The 15979-nt window shown below is 40.4% G+C and overlaps 1 protein-coding gene across 5 annotated transcripts in view; it reads right to left on the bottom strand.

Annotated features, from left to right (window-relative positions):
- CAPN6 (calpain 6) overlaps window positions 1-15979 on the bottom strand; it is a 70322-nt gene that overhangs the window by 24889 nt on the left and 29454 nt on the right. The gene's annotated exons all lie outside the window — the stretch shown is intronic.

Below are 15979 nucleotides of genomic sequence, written 5' to 3'. Positions count from 1 at the left end.
AAATCCTTAGCAGAATGGGCTCTCATGTGCCGATACATTTGCAGTCACATAGTCCCAGAAATATCCTCCCAAGTAACGCTCTGGGAGGATACTCTTCTTAACATCCCATAATTACTATGGTACTTAGTAATTTCATCTGAGGGATTGCTCATAATGCTATAGAATGAATCACTCTCTTCCAGACAGGTTGAGAAGATGGAAGAGTAGACAGTGGTGAAAAAATCTACTGCTTCATAGGATGAGAATAACCCTAAATTTCAACACTGTGGAAAGGAAATTAGCGAGACCTTGACATCAGAGATACAGAATAAATAATTCCCTTTCACTCTAAAATGGCAGGAGATTTCAGATTTGCTGCAGTCTTTCCAGCTTGTTATCAGCAGTGGAATGAGAAACGGTGCTCCTTACCTCATTCATTCTCCCTGCTCTGTGATAATTACAGATAATGACCCCAAAATAGAAAGATTTCAATTCAAATCTGGCTGAAGACCACAGGCATGCCAAAACCTCTCAGCCTTCCCTCTGATGGGACTGTGACAAATCAGTGCCAGCTGAACTTAATCGCAGAGAGAAAGGAACCTCAGTGCTAAGCTAAAAGTGTGCTTTCCTGGGCTGATTTAGCAGCTGGCAGCCTGGCGCAGGCTCACTGCATCTAATTCATGGGACTGCTGTTTTCTTAAAGAATATGATAACATTTTGGTATGAGACCTTACTCATTAACTAACAGTTATTTACAAAACAGAAATTTTAAATATCCCTTAGGAAACAAGTGAGTGATCATTATACGACACACTGTTCTCTTGTCAGTATTTCTTAAATGTGGCTTCACTTAGAAAAAATTAAAACCTTATTAACAGACTTCACTAAAAATTGTAAATAACAAAATGGTAAGAGGAAAATTGTCCGTGCACATGATACTTATCTGCATAACACACGAATTCATTCAGTTTGCCTGGATGTTTTGACATAGAATGGCAACAGGAACGTCAGGCCAGCACTTCAGCTGATGTCACCCCGTGCAGCGGCCTGCCTCGGAGCCTGGCATCAGGTGACTACCTGGCCTTTACTTCGCTGTGGTAGTAGATAATCCAAACCCAGAGCGGACGGGCTCAAATATCACATCCCTTTTCCACGTATCATTGGCAGTGATACTTTCCAGTTTGTTTTTCCCTTCAAAATGTTGTTTCATTAGCAATAATAAACAGTGGATGAATTGATCCACCAAGGTTAATAGCCCAAATTTTTCTGTCAATACAAGATGCCAAAATTTTTACTTTTTTTGAAAGAAATTAAATACTACCGTGTATTACAAATATCTCATCTTACTTGGTTTCCCTTGCCAAAAATAACCATATTAAACTATCGTTTTTAATTGAAGTTTGTCTTGTATCTCATACAGTCCTCAGAGGAAAAACAGAGAGCATCATTTGTCAAATGCCAAACACACTGTGGAGATTAGTTTTCACTGACCATTAGGGTCCAAAGTAAAAACAAAAAAAAAAGGACTTTAAAACACCACATCTCTACTTCCATAGTAGTCACTTAATTCTTCAGGATCTTGCTTGATAAATCCTTTCTTATTAAACTGCCTCAGAGACCTGGACATCCGAGACTAAAGAATAGTGAAAGAAAATGACATTATCTCTGCTTCTATGATGACTGTCACTGTATGGTGTAGATCTGAGACACAATAACACCCAGGTGCAAATTACAGTTAATTTCAACTGTTGACTCTCTTCCGTTTTTCTTTTTTGCTTTTCACCATTTACACAATATAGAAAATTCTAAGGAATACTTCCTAGATGGAATTAGCCATCTAAACTCTGAACAGAAATGCACTAAACATGTTATTCTGCAGACCTTGTGAGGATCTTTAAGCACTTCTAGTTGTCCCCAGTAGGTCAAAAAAAAAAAAAAAAAAAAAAAAAAAAACACAACTTTTCCAATAATGCTCCATTTAGTGATAATTCATGACAGCTGAGGAAAAGTCAACTACCAGCAGTGGAATTGAAAGGAAAAACATTGAGACAAAAATACAGCCAAGGCATTTTCAGGATCCCTGACACCTGCTCTATCTTGCCGTGCAGGTACAGCCTACGCACCAGTGCTCGGGTTCTGAGTTTCACTAGGAGTATGTCCTTTGCCAGCATAGCTGTTTAGCCCAAACTCCTTTTCTCAGGGTCAGTTTGCAGCATCTAAGCTGTAAACGAGAGAAATATCTTCACATTTCCCGGGGAAAAGTTTAAAGAAGATTACTGGGTTTTATTATACAACATCAATGAATGTCACACTACTTCAGACAGAACAACGCTAATAAAAGCAGTTTGCTGTATTATTTTTGCACACAGAGAGCATTCTGCCATCCAAGATGCAGAGCTCTCCCCATTCTTCTCTCATACATGTGCAAGCTAAAATAAACATCATCTGCAAAACTGCAAGTAGGCTGTACAGAGTTTGTAAGGGAGGTAAGAGGTTACACAGGCTTGGAGTTCTGCTGAAAACCATGATGTTCTTATTTTCATGCCAGAATTTCATTTGCATGCCAGAAGTCCATTTGCTCCACTTCCTTGCATCCTTGCTGCACTGGATGGGCTTGAAATATCTGACATTTAATTTTACTCTGCCACTGATGCTATGAGAAATAAAGTGGCTCATTAACCCCTTTGACTTTAATTGGTTCATCTCTCTCCAATAGAGCTAGTAAACGAACTGGTTAATGAGCAGAACAGCAAAATGCTAAGCAGCCTGCAGGGGAGAAATGCGCCAAATGTAGGATCACACGAAATAACATTGGAAAAGACCTTGAGAGGTTGGTCAGTCTCCACACCTGCCGCAAGTCCAAATCCGTTAGCCTAAAACCACTCGTGACAGACATTTCTCTAACCTGCATTCAGCATAGCAACCAAGGGAATGCCCACACGCCGCCTCCGCTGCTCTCCTTCAGCAAAGCACTGCATTGCTGGTCTGCAGTTTAAGGCCGACTTCAGTGGATGGGGAGAACAGTCAGTTCCCTCTCTGCAGCATCCTTCATATAATTGTAAACCTTTAACAAGTCTTTTTTCTCCAGTCTTAATAGCTGTTTTTTCTTGGCCTACATCATTAGCGAGACGTAGTACCCAAATCCAAACACTATCCTCTATATGAGGTCCAGTGCCAGTGTTGAGCAGAGCTTGATGCTATTGTTTACCAAAGCTGGGGTGCCATTTTTCCATCTTTTTCACCTCAACCTCACTTCTTTGACATACGTTCAGCCTTTGATCCACATTCTGATCCTATTCTACGGACTTCCTGCCTAGTCATTCTTCCTCCCATGAAGTTGCTTAACACCAAAGGATTGTATTTAGTTGTGTTGATTAAGTGACACTGAATTGCATCATATTTATTTCACACTATTTTACCAAGACATCAAGACAACTTTGAACTCTAAATCCTGTCCATGTGTTTATGATCCTATACTGATCAGGATTGTATGCCATTCCAGGATGTTTTCTAGAACCTCATCCAATTAGCAATGAAAATACTGAACCGTACCAGACTAAGGACGATTAGTGTAGGATTCTCACCAGTATAAACCCAGCTTGATAGTGCTCCAAATGATTTATTTCATCAACTATGCACCCCTTTTGCAGAAGTTTCAATTAGTCCAAGTTTTCATACTTTGCTTTGAAACACACATCAGACATTGCCAAAAACTTATGAAAAATCAAACTACATCAGATCTGCTGCTTCTTACCTAGTCACAAGATCTGTCCCACCCTGTGCTGGAAGGAAATCAACCTGGCACATATTAGTATATTTGACACAATACATTTTTATAATACAATCTATGCCATTAGATAACAGCATCAGTCATCTGCTTAGGACTGATAAATTGCAGTCTGGGATTTCACTGACAGTTAGAAAAATGTTTGGACTGTAGCACAACTACCAAAGACAGCAGCTTTTCTTTTCTTTGCTACAAGAAATCTTTCCTAGGAATTTTCAAAACATGGCCCGAACTGTGGGAGACAACAGACTCTAGGTTCACCAGCGCTATGAAATGGCTTGTATCTTACTCTGTCATGGGTCCCTCAAAAAAAGAAAAAGAAAAAGAAAAAGAAAAAGAAAAAGAAAAAGAAAAAGAAAAAGAAAAAGAAAAAGAAAAAGAAAAAGAAAAAGAAAAAGAAAAAGAAAAAGAAAAAGAAAAAGAAAAAAGAAAAAAAGGCCAAAAACGCATCTGCATCAACTTCAAGTTGCTCTTGACATTTTGAATCTAACAGGAATTTAGCTAAAGTTCCCCCTAGCTCTGAAGATGCTTCTCTTAGCATAAGTATTACCAATATCCATCAACTAAAAAATATGTGATAATGGTTATAAGCAGGGAGAAGGGCAATGAGAGGATTAATTAATTCCCTTTGCATCTTCATAGAAATTAGCTGAACCTGTACTGTAAAACATTCTAAGAGATTTCTGGTATCTAAGAAAATATAACAATTACTTTCAACAGATTAGAGTCTGTCAGCTAGCTCAGAACAAAAAAGATTTGGGAAAAGAGAAAAAGGAAAAAAAAACCAATGATGTTTGCAACTGAAGTTTTTAACGGATYCAGTAGCTTTCGGAACTTACTCTCCTCTTCACCCTTCTAAGATCACACAGAAATAAGCTATCTTTGTTTGCTCACACGACCTATCAAGACAAGTACCATCCCTGATTCTAGCAGACTGATGTACTGAGTCTGGTACCTGCACCATACCCTTCTTCTGCTGCTTTTTTTTTTTTTTTTTTTTAAGTTCAAGTTACATCAGAGCTCAGAATCCTGTCCATTTTCTTCTCCTTTCCTGTCCTCATCTCATACCTGAGCCAGCTCCTGTTCGAAGTGAGGTATGTATGGGGCAGCAAGGGGGGAGAGGTGTGAACAGCACTTCCTCCTGAATATAGAGGCAAAAATTCAGCTTCGGCTACAGCTAACTACAAACCAATCACATCAAAACGAAGGTAGCAAAGGCAGCACTTACTCTGAGGTTATTTAGTTGAAGAGGTAGAAGAGATTGCTTTTCTCATAATAAACTCCAGCTGTGCTGGCACATTTATAGAAACCCTCTCCAGATATGGCTATTTACCAGGGCAATTGCACTTAGTCCTAAAAAGAAACTGTGCTAGATACTTCATCACAAGGAATAAGCCTTTTGAGACTTTGGTATGTCTGGAAACACTTCACCCACGGAATGACAGAAGTTTTAAGTAACAATCATGCTATCTATGGGTATAGTTCAAACTCCTTAGAGCACCAAGTACTTAGAGAAACTTCCATCAAAAGGCAACTGGGGTCCAGTCATGATCCTGCCTACCCTGACCAAAACAGAGCCCTCACTGAGATCAGGAAGTGACTACTATAATCAGTGCCGCTACCCCATATAAATCACTCAAAGGTACTATTAGCCCTCAAGTTTCTGTTTGTGTACCCTGAGCTTAGGATAGATAATTCTGCTGCAAGTTTCATGCCCGTTCCCTAGTAACACCAGGCCCTGAGAGCAAGGTAATGCCCCATGCTGCTAAGAATAGAAAACAAACTGCAGATATGCACAATAATCCAAGGGGAAAGAGTATACCAGTTTGTTCCAGCCTTGTGTACAAGAAAACTCAGTTATTTGGAGATTGAGAAATGCTTTTACCCTCCTCCATCTCCAGTAAATCATGTTACAAAACCAAATTCATCACAAACATTTTTATAGCATTCCTCTTTTTTCCATTTTCATTTCGGGGTTAGCAGTGACTAACACTCAGTGAAGGCCATGGGTTTCAGTCTTGCTCTGTCTACAGGACACACATATTTGGGGAGGATCTGAATCAATGTTTGGGAAGAAAAAAAACACAAGTGTTTGGCAACGTGGTGTGTATCTTGGCTACTGCTAGATTTCACCTGACCCTTGGCGTGCTAGAGCTGCTCTCATCTAGAATGCTGATAGTTGCTGGAAAGGGTACAGATGACTTGCTGTAGAGATGACCTTCTCCTGAACCTCAGTAACAAACACAGTGTTTTTTGCAGCTCTTAGAGCCCTCTGCCACTTATACCCAGAAATTGCTTGAGACTGTGAGGGGGGATTTTCTGATCTGCCAGCATCCTCTTAGAAATACATCCTACAACCTTTTGTTGCACTGTCTTTGTAATGGTTTAGATCAACATGCTAGAGAATTGCAAGACATTTAAACACTTTGTTTTTAGAAAAAAAAGATGCCATGTTTGGGGATCTATCCTTGCTATCTTTCCTTCTCTAATATTGATTTTACAAATTGTGTTACTCTTCCCCCTGCATCAGCGATCAGAGATGCCACTGTTAGGATCAGATTCACCTCAGGTAACAGTTAGCCTGCCATCTCATCCAGGTGTCTAAACTCCACTGTAACCAACCAAGATGCAAATACCTTCAAAGTATGATTTACAACCTTTGAACACCTCTCTCACAGTGAAATAACCCTGGAGAGAGGCCTATCTCTCTCCATTGGCCATATAAAACAAGATAAATAGGTCAGAACTGACCCCTACCTTTTACACAGCTGCTACGCAAAATGCTATCCTCGGTGTCTATGATGACAATATCAAATAATCCCCCAGCAAAGTATGTCCAGACACTTAGAGGAAACATATTCAAAGTAGCACAGGTCAAAACACAGAATATAACTATTCTTCAAGTTATTTTCTCTTAAACATTAAAAAAGTATTAACTGGTCTGAAGCTAACTCCCTCCCCCCAAAAGATCTTGATCATTGTTGGTTTAGCCAACAAGGACACCAAGCAGTTTTTCAGTACTGAGATCACTTTTGGTTGCGTAATGTTGCTGCCTATTCTGGAATACATTGTCTCCTTTATGTCTCACTCATTAACGATCCCTACCTCTATGGAACTTCATTCTCTGACACTCCAAAACTACTCAAAGTTTGACATAATTTGGGGAGAAGGGTTTAACCAAAGTATCACTTCAGTTAGCTGATACTTCATATATTACTTAGAAAATAAGGCAGTGTTTTCCATCAGAAAATACACCATTTTCTGGCTACTAACCAAGGGTTTCTTGCAAAATGCTTTCTCCATTGTGATTTTAGATGGTGACACTGCATGATAACCAGGTGTCCTCTTAGACTGTAGATATTACTCAGAGCTGACGATGTTCAACTCTGTGCTGTGAACAAAAACATTAAACAAGCTTTTGTTGGATGAACTGCCCACCAGTAGGCAAAAGGAATTTACAAATCTAGTCCTTGATATTGAATAAAATCAATCACAAACGTATGCAAAATCATCAGCAATTAGAATTTGTAAAGCCAAAAGCAGTGAGCTCAAAATGTTCATCTTTCCATGCCACTTGCCTGCAAAATCAAACTACTCAAAATCTGAGGTGCCTGTGAGTCAGGTAGAAAAGCTGAATGCTGTACAACTGCAGATGTCTCACATGTTCATTTCTAAGTGAAAGTCCTCTGCTTCTGACTAGGAAATCAATCCCAAAATATAAGCATACACTCTATACCACAGTAAGGGGATACCCAGCACATGGGGAAGGCCTAGCGAAGTCCAACTCAGTGCATGCAAGTTACGCAGTCAAGCTGCATTATGTGCCGTAACTCTCTGTTTGAGACTGCCAGTTACCAAGTTGAAACTGCTCCAAATGGGCTGCTAGCAGTTCAGGGATCTCACACCTATGGGCCTTTCCCCCCTAACCCCAGTAGAAATTTTTGAGGGCATAAAAATAGAGGATATTTTCAGGAAAAAATGAGTGTACAGTAGTTTTGAGAAGCAGGTGGTATAAAGCAGCCTATTTCTACAAATGGTAACATACCACAGCAGTGGAAATGCCTCTGCATTAAATGCAAATCACAGAGAGCAGGCCAACTCTAAAGGTTGTCAATCTAGAGCACCTCCACTGGTGTCACTTCCAGGCATACACTTGTGTGGCTGAGGTCAGACATGGGCTGGATCTTCGTACATGAGACTAATTCTTCACAACACTGAAGTGTTCGGCAGCAGACCAGCGCAGGAAGGAACACCTCCCGGGTGTGGATGCTGGACCACAGCTCTGGCTGAGGCAGCAGTTGTTCTGTTTGCCTGCTAATAAGCACCATTTTGGCTCAGCAGCCACGACCTTTCCAGACTCGTCTAGTCTGAACTTACGCTCTGTCTCAAGGGGCTGATAACTGATGCAGACTGAGTTCTCGGTCACTGCCTCTTACGAGGAAGTGAATTAGCTGTTTACAAAAGGATATTAGGTATATTTCAGCAAAATCTGACTTTTTTGTAATTACACACTGGATGTATCTCATATGGCAAAAACAAAGTAAAGCCATCTAGGAAATATTGTCTAGACTACAAATTCAGAAATGGAGATGGTTTGCTCTACATGACAGTAAATGTATTTTGTTAGTCTAACAGCAATAAACAGACCATAAAGGTTAAAAGGCATAAGTCTAAATCATAAGGTTAAAAGGAATTAATCTCATTAGCAACAAGTGCCTGATGCCCTCCTTTCTCCATGCTTTTTCAAGTAGAATTTCATTTTAGTCTAAATATCAGTGACTACTAATAGTAGTATTTACCCCAGAGGCATTCCTTGAAGATAAAAATCTGTATCCTGTTCTCCTAGTCTTGGTGTTCCTGTCCCATCATCTTTATCAGACAGCTTGAGGTATTTTGCCTCCTTTATTTACTTAAAACAGATTTTTCAAAGCCTGGGATAACAGTGCATGAAGTAGCCATTCTAACATGTCAGATATACTTTTGGAGTTGCAAGATATTCCATACCACTCTGGACTAGGTATTTGCTTCATGACACAGAAAGAGGAACTTTAACTTTGTATATGGAATCCTGATTGTAAGATGCAGGCTTCTTAAAGTCATTTAATAGTTTTAAATTTTGAGATTTTTTTTTAATAGAAGTTTTGTACTAACTAGCATAGCTCAACATTTTTGAGCCTATGTAAGTCAGTAAAAGCCTTCCACTAGTTTTAACGGGACTTAAATCAGACTCAAATTCTAGTCTGGACATCCTTTCTGGCAAAGGTCAGTCTGTGATCATGTAAAATAGAGAGTACATCTTTTATTAATACAGAGGTGTATCAGATACCTTGCAGAGAACTGTAGTTAGTGCTGTTGGGCCATCAGAACCTTACCAGATCACTCAGCTACAGGCTCAAGCAAAAGGTCTTCCCAGCAGCCTAGACCTTGTGCTACAGCTCACTGCTTTCGTTCACTGCCCAGACTGGGTGTGAGCTGCAGCCAGCAGAGCGACACCAGTGTCTAGTCCAGCCTCCAGCCTAAGCATAAGGGAGTATCATGACAGCAAACTGTTACTGAGTAATGATAAACACAAGCAACCACCAGAGTGGTCAGAAAGCCCACCAATGTTGCCAAATTACAGCCAAAGAGAGTAACAGAAATAGTAACAGAAAATGTTGCTAAGGAATAAAAACAAGTAGACCAGTGGAGAACCAATCTGAAATGCATGATGCCAATTTTCTGACAGTCTGTACAATCATCTTTCCACTTTAAGGAAACTTATTGCCTGGTTAGAGGTTCAAATTCTGAGTTATTTTTTTTTTTTTAAAAAAAAAAGGCTGTACAAAAATGTCAGAGCGGCAATGGTTTTATTTCTTTCTACCAAAAGCACTTTTATGACTCAGTCAAATCTGTTAACTGCAGATCATCTCCGTTAATTCACAGAAACTACCAAAAGGAATTTTATTCATATACCTTGAAAATAAGCAGCAGCTTTTATTTCTAAAAAATCTTTCAAAACCTCACCTCGGAAAGATGTTCTTTTAACAGCAAGAAAACTGTCAGCATATGACTTACGTGTCTTTAGTTTTGAATGATGAAACTGAACAACTCACATCAGTAGTGATTTCTACAGTAGGCTACTTAAGAAAAATCACAGTTACCTTATCTATCTGCTAAACAAGCACATTTTTCCCTCTGGGTAGGTTATTTTGCCTAGGATAGGTCACTGTTAGATGATATTTTAAAGGGATTAAAATGACCAAAACATTTTGGATAAGCCCTTTCCCCCTCAAATTAGGTCAAAACTTCAGGAAGTTTTGGAAATTTGGGGAATAAACTATCAGTTGCAGAAGGGTAAAATTCTTAGGAGTAACCGTGCAACTAATATGCCCTCTCTGCAGCCAATGAGAGAACTACCAGTGTGACAAATAATCGCCAGCATTGCCATGACATCCATGAATTCTCTCATATTCATACTTCAGCCAGCTGTCTTTCTAGTTCTGCCTCCTTCATTACATTTCATATCCAATTCTCTTCCTCATCCTGTTATCAACTCATCAAGTTTTAGAAAGAATTTATAAAGACAACTACTCTATTAGCTCACAGACCTGTTTATGAAGCTTGCTTTTGGCTATCTGCCCCCCTTATGGGTGCTCTGATACCTAGAAAAGGGTCAGCCTTTCCTGAGGTATCCTGATGCCACTCAGCTGCTCGTGGAATACATAGCATCACTGAGATACCTAACCATTTACCAAACTGGGCTGAAATGGGTCAATAGTGTCAAACACTGCTGGAGGAAGAGGGAAACAGCCAGACATGCCCAGAGACAATATAATTTTGCTTCCCATGGGAAATAACGGACAAAAAGAAGAGAGCTTGCTGACGTAACATGCTAACTGATTGCTGTTCCCCATGAGTGCTAGTCAGTTTTGCAGGTCACGCAGCTCCCCCTTAAATCACACCCCAAAGACCAAAATTGCACAGGAACTTAATGTCAAGGCTGGAGATGCCCCTTCTTCCTCCCTAGTTCTGTCCAAGGCCTCTATTTACCTTGATGCCAACTGTGAGTGACTCAAACCTCATGATCACTGTCAAAGTGTTCTCTATCACGGCCCAGGATTTTCTTCTGTTTCAACTCAAGACAAGAACTAGAGTACATTCAGTCAGACAGGAACACTGACTCAGGCCTTTGCTTCATTGGGAAAGTCAGCCTGCGAAGAGTTTCGTCTGAATACTTCTTCAGTTGTGAATTTATCCCAGTTGAAGTATAATCGATAAAGAGTTTCACCTCTAGGTATAAGTTGTTTAAAGGCTTAAGAGACCTTTGGTTTGGAAGAACACAATAAAATATTTTTTTTCTTTTTTATGATCACGTTGTTTCTTCCCAAAGCACTGATTCTGCATGTATCAAGCTTTTTTCTAGTTTTCCCAACACAATATGGACTGATTGGATTTTAGTGCTTCATTTCAAACAAAATTCCTTTATTAAATACTAGCACTATGTTTATCTGATGTTGGCCTTACACAAAGAACATCATTCAGCTGTCAGAAGACAGAAAAAAATCAATATAGTAAACAAGAGACAATCATTTTATTATGAAATTCACTATCAACAGCCTTGCATCTTCATGTGGCTCATTGAGTCATCTCATCGAGTGGCTGATACACCTGAGGGCTGTGCTGCCATTCAGAGAGACCTGGACAGGCTGGAGAGCTGGGCAGAGAGGAACCTCCTGAGGTTTAACAAGGGCAAGTGAGAGTCCTGCACCTAGGGAGAAATAACCCCAGGCACCAGTACAAGCTCGGGGCTGACCTTCTGGAGAGCAGCTCTGCAGAGAGGGACCTGGGAGTGCTGGTGGATGACAAGTTGACCAGGAGCCAGCAATGTGCCCTTGTGGCCAAGAAAACCAATGGTCTCCTGGAGTGCATTAAGAAGAGTGTTCCCAGTAGGTCGAGGGAGGTGATCTTGCCCCTCTACTCAGCCCTGGGGAGGCCTCATCTCGAGTACTGCGTCCAGTTCTGGGCTCCCCAGTACAAGAGAGACATGGAGGTGCTGGAGAGAGTCCAGCGTAGGGCTACGAGGATAATCAGAGGGTTGGAGCATCTGCGCTCTGAGGAAGGGCTGCGAGAGCTGGGCCTCTTCAGCCTAGGTGAGAGAAGACTGAGGGGGGATCTTATCAATGTGTACAAGTGCCTGAAGGGAGGGTGTCAAGGGGACGGCGACAAACTCTTCTCAGTTGTCCCATGTGACAGGACAAGAGGCAATGGGCAGAAATTGAACCACAGGAAGTTCCACCTGAATGTGAGGGGAGAATTTCTTCACGGTGAGAGTGACAGAGCACTGGACCAGGTTGCTCAGAGAGGTTGTGGAGTCTCCTTCTCTGGAGATATTCAAGACCCGCCTGGACGCAACCCTGTCTAACACGCTGTAGGTGACCCTGCTGAGCTGGGAGATTGGACTAGATGATCTCCAGAGGTCCCTTCCAACCTTAACAATTCTATAATTCTATGATACTGAGAATAAATAAAGTTAGTAAAAGGTGCATATTAGACTGGATGGCAGTTCATTAAGGATCACACAGGATTCCTCATCTTCAGGGAGGGCATCATATACTACAGATAAGAAAAAACAGGAACCTTGGAATTGTCTATTTAGAAAATCATTAAATTAGCAAGAATTGAGCAAAGGGTAACACTGACCAACAGATGAGTCAGTGCCATCACTCAGAAATTACCCTCCTTGCCTGCCAGTTGAGGTAAAATATGAAAAGAGAAATTCTGGCAATCCCAATATGAAGTCAGCTTCCATTTATCTTAGGCAATGACTAGGCCATGGGAAGATTCACAGTGGCCAGTCCCACAAGACTTTGCAGAGAACATAAGCTGTTAGCTTTGAAGTTATGGGTTTGAAACTATGTTCCAGGTGAAACAGAAGGGGATTCAGACCTCTGATTCCTATTAAAATGTGTTCAACGCAACAAAAAATTTCCTTAAAAGATCGTGATTCTGTATAAACATTCAGGAAGTGTTGTGAAAATTTAAAGCTTTCCAACACATCCATCATCTGAAAAGACAGAGAATTCCCAAGATATTTAATTACTGTGAGAAACAGTCGCTCAACAAGACAAGTCTGAGAGGTGTTAATAATAAAAACATGAACTCTGACCAAAAGTCAGTCTCAAACTCCACCTAGACTTACAGCACAAAGTTCCACCTTTAAGTGCTAGAGAACCACTCCAGTCTCAGCATTGCTCCTCTCCTATCAGGTTTAATTTCTTTATGAAGTGCCATGAGGACCATCTGAGCCAGCTGGAACTCTAACCCCCATCAGGGACACTGAAATCATTCTGGCTCATTTGTATCTCCAGCAACATCTCTGCTAGTACTCACCACGCACACTGCTTCCAAGAGAAAAGTTATGAGTCACCTTTTAGCCTCACCCTCACACTAGCAATCACATCAGTTATTTTATTCAATCAGGGTCCCATAGCCAAAGAAAAGTTAGTGGAAAATCTAAGGAAACATTTCTTAACTCTCAAAAGGCTAAGGAAATGGCCTGTTTTTAATAATGTTGAGATTTGCCAATACAGTTTTTTTCTTGTCTCAAAATTTAAGTATTTACAGTACAGCCATTTTCCACAAATGTTTTCTTCAGTTTTTGGAATGTCTGCAGAAATAACTTAGTATGGTGTCCCCATCTCTGCTAAGCAGACCATCCCACCTAGTGTCTATAGCTTTTACTCTATTCAGATGTAGGGAGACATGTCACATTCTCAGCTATAAATCAGAATCACTTTAACCTAACCAATGGGCTGCTTCATGTCAGCAGAGCCAGGCCTCTCAATCCACCTCCGACCACAGATAGAAACCACGTCATTTCTAATTTGCCTCTGTGTAAGAGATTCATTATGCTTTTAGAATCACAGAAAGACTAGTAAAAACAGGAATGAGAAATGCCCTGTCTAGGTTGTAAGTTGGCTATAGTTCAGGCATTGACTATTTTACCAGTTAGATGTGTTCAAATATGAAAACAGTTTTCAGACAACTATCCCTTCTGAGAACTTTCATCACAGGGTCTGTGAGTGAGAAAGAGAAAAGGCAAGTTGAGAGAGGTGAGGGGAGAGGTCAGAGGAGCAAGTACTGGAGTCACAGCTCCAGTTAGGGAGAAAAATGGAATGAGCAAGGCTCAAACATCCTTTTTCTGATGGGAAGAGAAAAGGGATAACAGTGACCTTGCACAAAAACTATAGCAAAAGAAACTCTCCACAAAGCCTTTGCAGAAAGATTCAATTATCTATGGAGTTAGCCCAGTGACCACCAGAGAGCAAAGCCCCTCCATTCAGGCACTTCATTTGAGGAGTTAAAACAGCAATAAAATTCTAAACTTATAGACCAAAATTCAGGCCACAGCTGGCTCATTGCTAACTGAGATCTAACAAACATACAGCTTTATTTAATTTTAAAAGAGAATTAATCCTGAAGGAAACACGCATAGGGAAACAGCATGAAACTCGAAACGATTTTGCAAATCTAAGACATAATGGCTTAGAAGACCTCAAATGTCAGAACTTTGGTCATCCTGAATACTTTTTTAAATGTGGGAATAAACTGAGAAGGGTTTAAAGCTCTTAACATACGCTACATTCTTTGAAATTCATTCCTAAAAAAGTTCCACATCTGTGGAAAGTGTTAACAGAACAGCACCTTAATTCCCCTTGCAATTGGCATGTTTGGGTTATAATTTGCCTTTAGTGAACTGGACATTTAACTCTTTAGGTAAAATAAATCAACGAACTAACAATTACTGTAAGAAGACCAGCTGAGAATCTGATCCTCAGGTTTTGTTTTATGGGCTCCAAACAAACTCTACCATGTCATTCTTAACGTCATCATATTGCCTTAGGACAAACAGAAGCTGACTCTCTGGCAAACCTATTTTCAGTTAATAGCGATTAAATCAACTAAATAACAGTGCACATTTTGAACTTTAAAGAAACATTCAGAATCTTGGAATTGTAGTGTTTGTGTTCTAGATGTGACATTGTGGTCTTTTATCACTTTTTTTCTTTAGAAAAAACAGCAACAATATAAGAAAGCTTCCATCCAGTTTGAAGGAGGGGAATATAAACTGGAAAAACTGCCAAGAGGGAAGATAACAAAATACTGGCATCTGGAGAGCTGTCTGCTTGGCAAGCATGTATGTCATTTACAAATGTTTGCTCATAAATTATATCCCTGCAAGATTTCGGTGAATAATTCCATCGAGAAAGCTGCACTTTCAAAACACTGCCTCTCCTACATATGTAAGTAAATGCAACACCCATTGAAGGGTAAGTATTTGAGCAGATAACCACAGAAAAGGGAACCGATGCCTCACACTGCCCTGGTACCTGTGAAGCAGGAGGAAGGTAGGATGAAGCTGGCAGAAGACAGAAGCAGTTACAGCATGCACTGAACTCCCCACTCCACCGCAGGCTTTCTGGAGAAGTGAGGGAAGCGATATTGGCAAGACACCACCGTGTTTTCTGCTTCCTTTCACAACGTGGCCAACAGAGATGGGCTCAACTAAGAACAAGGAATTTTCCGAAGTAACACCAGAAACAGGATTGAGCAGCCAAGTTTGTGTCACACCAGGTCCACAGAGCAACCAGATGGTAATGGAGAAGTCAGATGTGGGGTATCTGCTGACAGTGGAAGGCTTTGCAGTTCATTGCTCATCTGCTCTCCTGGGTAAGCTCCATCTTAACAAGATCTCCCATGGAAAATAAAAATAAAATTACAGAATTAATAGAATAAGGGTGAGCAACAACTCCATCCTGGGAACACTAGCAATTCCAGAAAAAAACTATGTCATAACATCCCCAGAAAAAAACATTAAGGATCAAATATTCTGGGAAGAAAGGTCTGTCCAGTCAAAAAACAAGACAGAAGCATACCAAACAGTGTTTTCACAATGCCTCCTGTGCTCAGACCACTGATGACAGGCAAGGTAATAGGCCAGTCAACAGCAAAAATTCCCAGGCTCTGAAAGGGACCAAGGTTTCATCAAAAAATGTTAATAAAATTGAGCCACACTACCTTAATACCCACACTGATGGGGATGAGAGTGAATTTAACTAAGCTCATAAATTCCTACTCTTTGGGAAGGGGTGTTACTTTAAAGCAACAGCCTCAGAAGAATAAAATCAAATCCATTTCAGTTCTTACAGCATTTCTTAAATAAAACATCCATGG

The sequence above is a fragment of the Rhea americana genome, unplaced genomic scaffold (genome assembly GCF_003343005.1).
Source record: "Rhea americana isolate MKP2758 unplaced genomic scaffold, rheAme1 scaffold_6, whole genome shotgun sequence".
Classification (NCBI taxonomy): domain Eukaryota; kingdom Metazoa; phylum Chordata; class Aves; order Rheiformes; family Rheidae; genus Rhea; species Rhea americana.
This window is presented reverse-complemented; position numbering and strand designations above follow the sequence as displayed.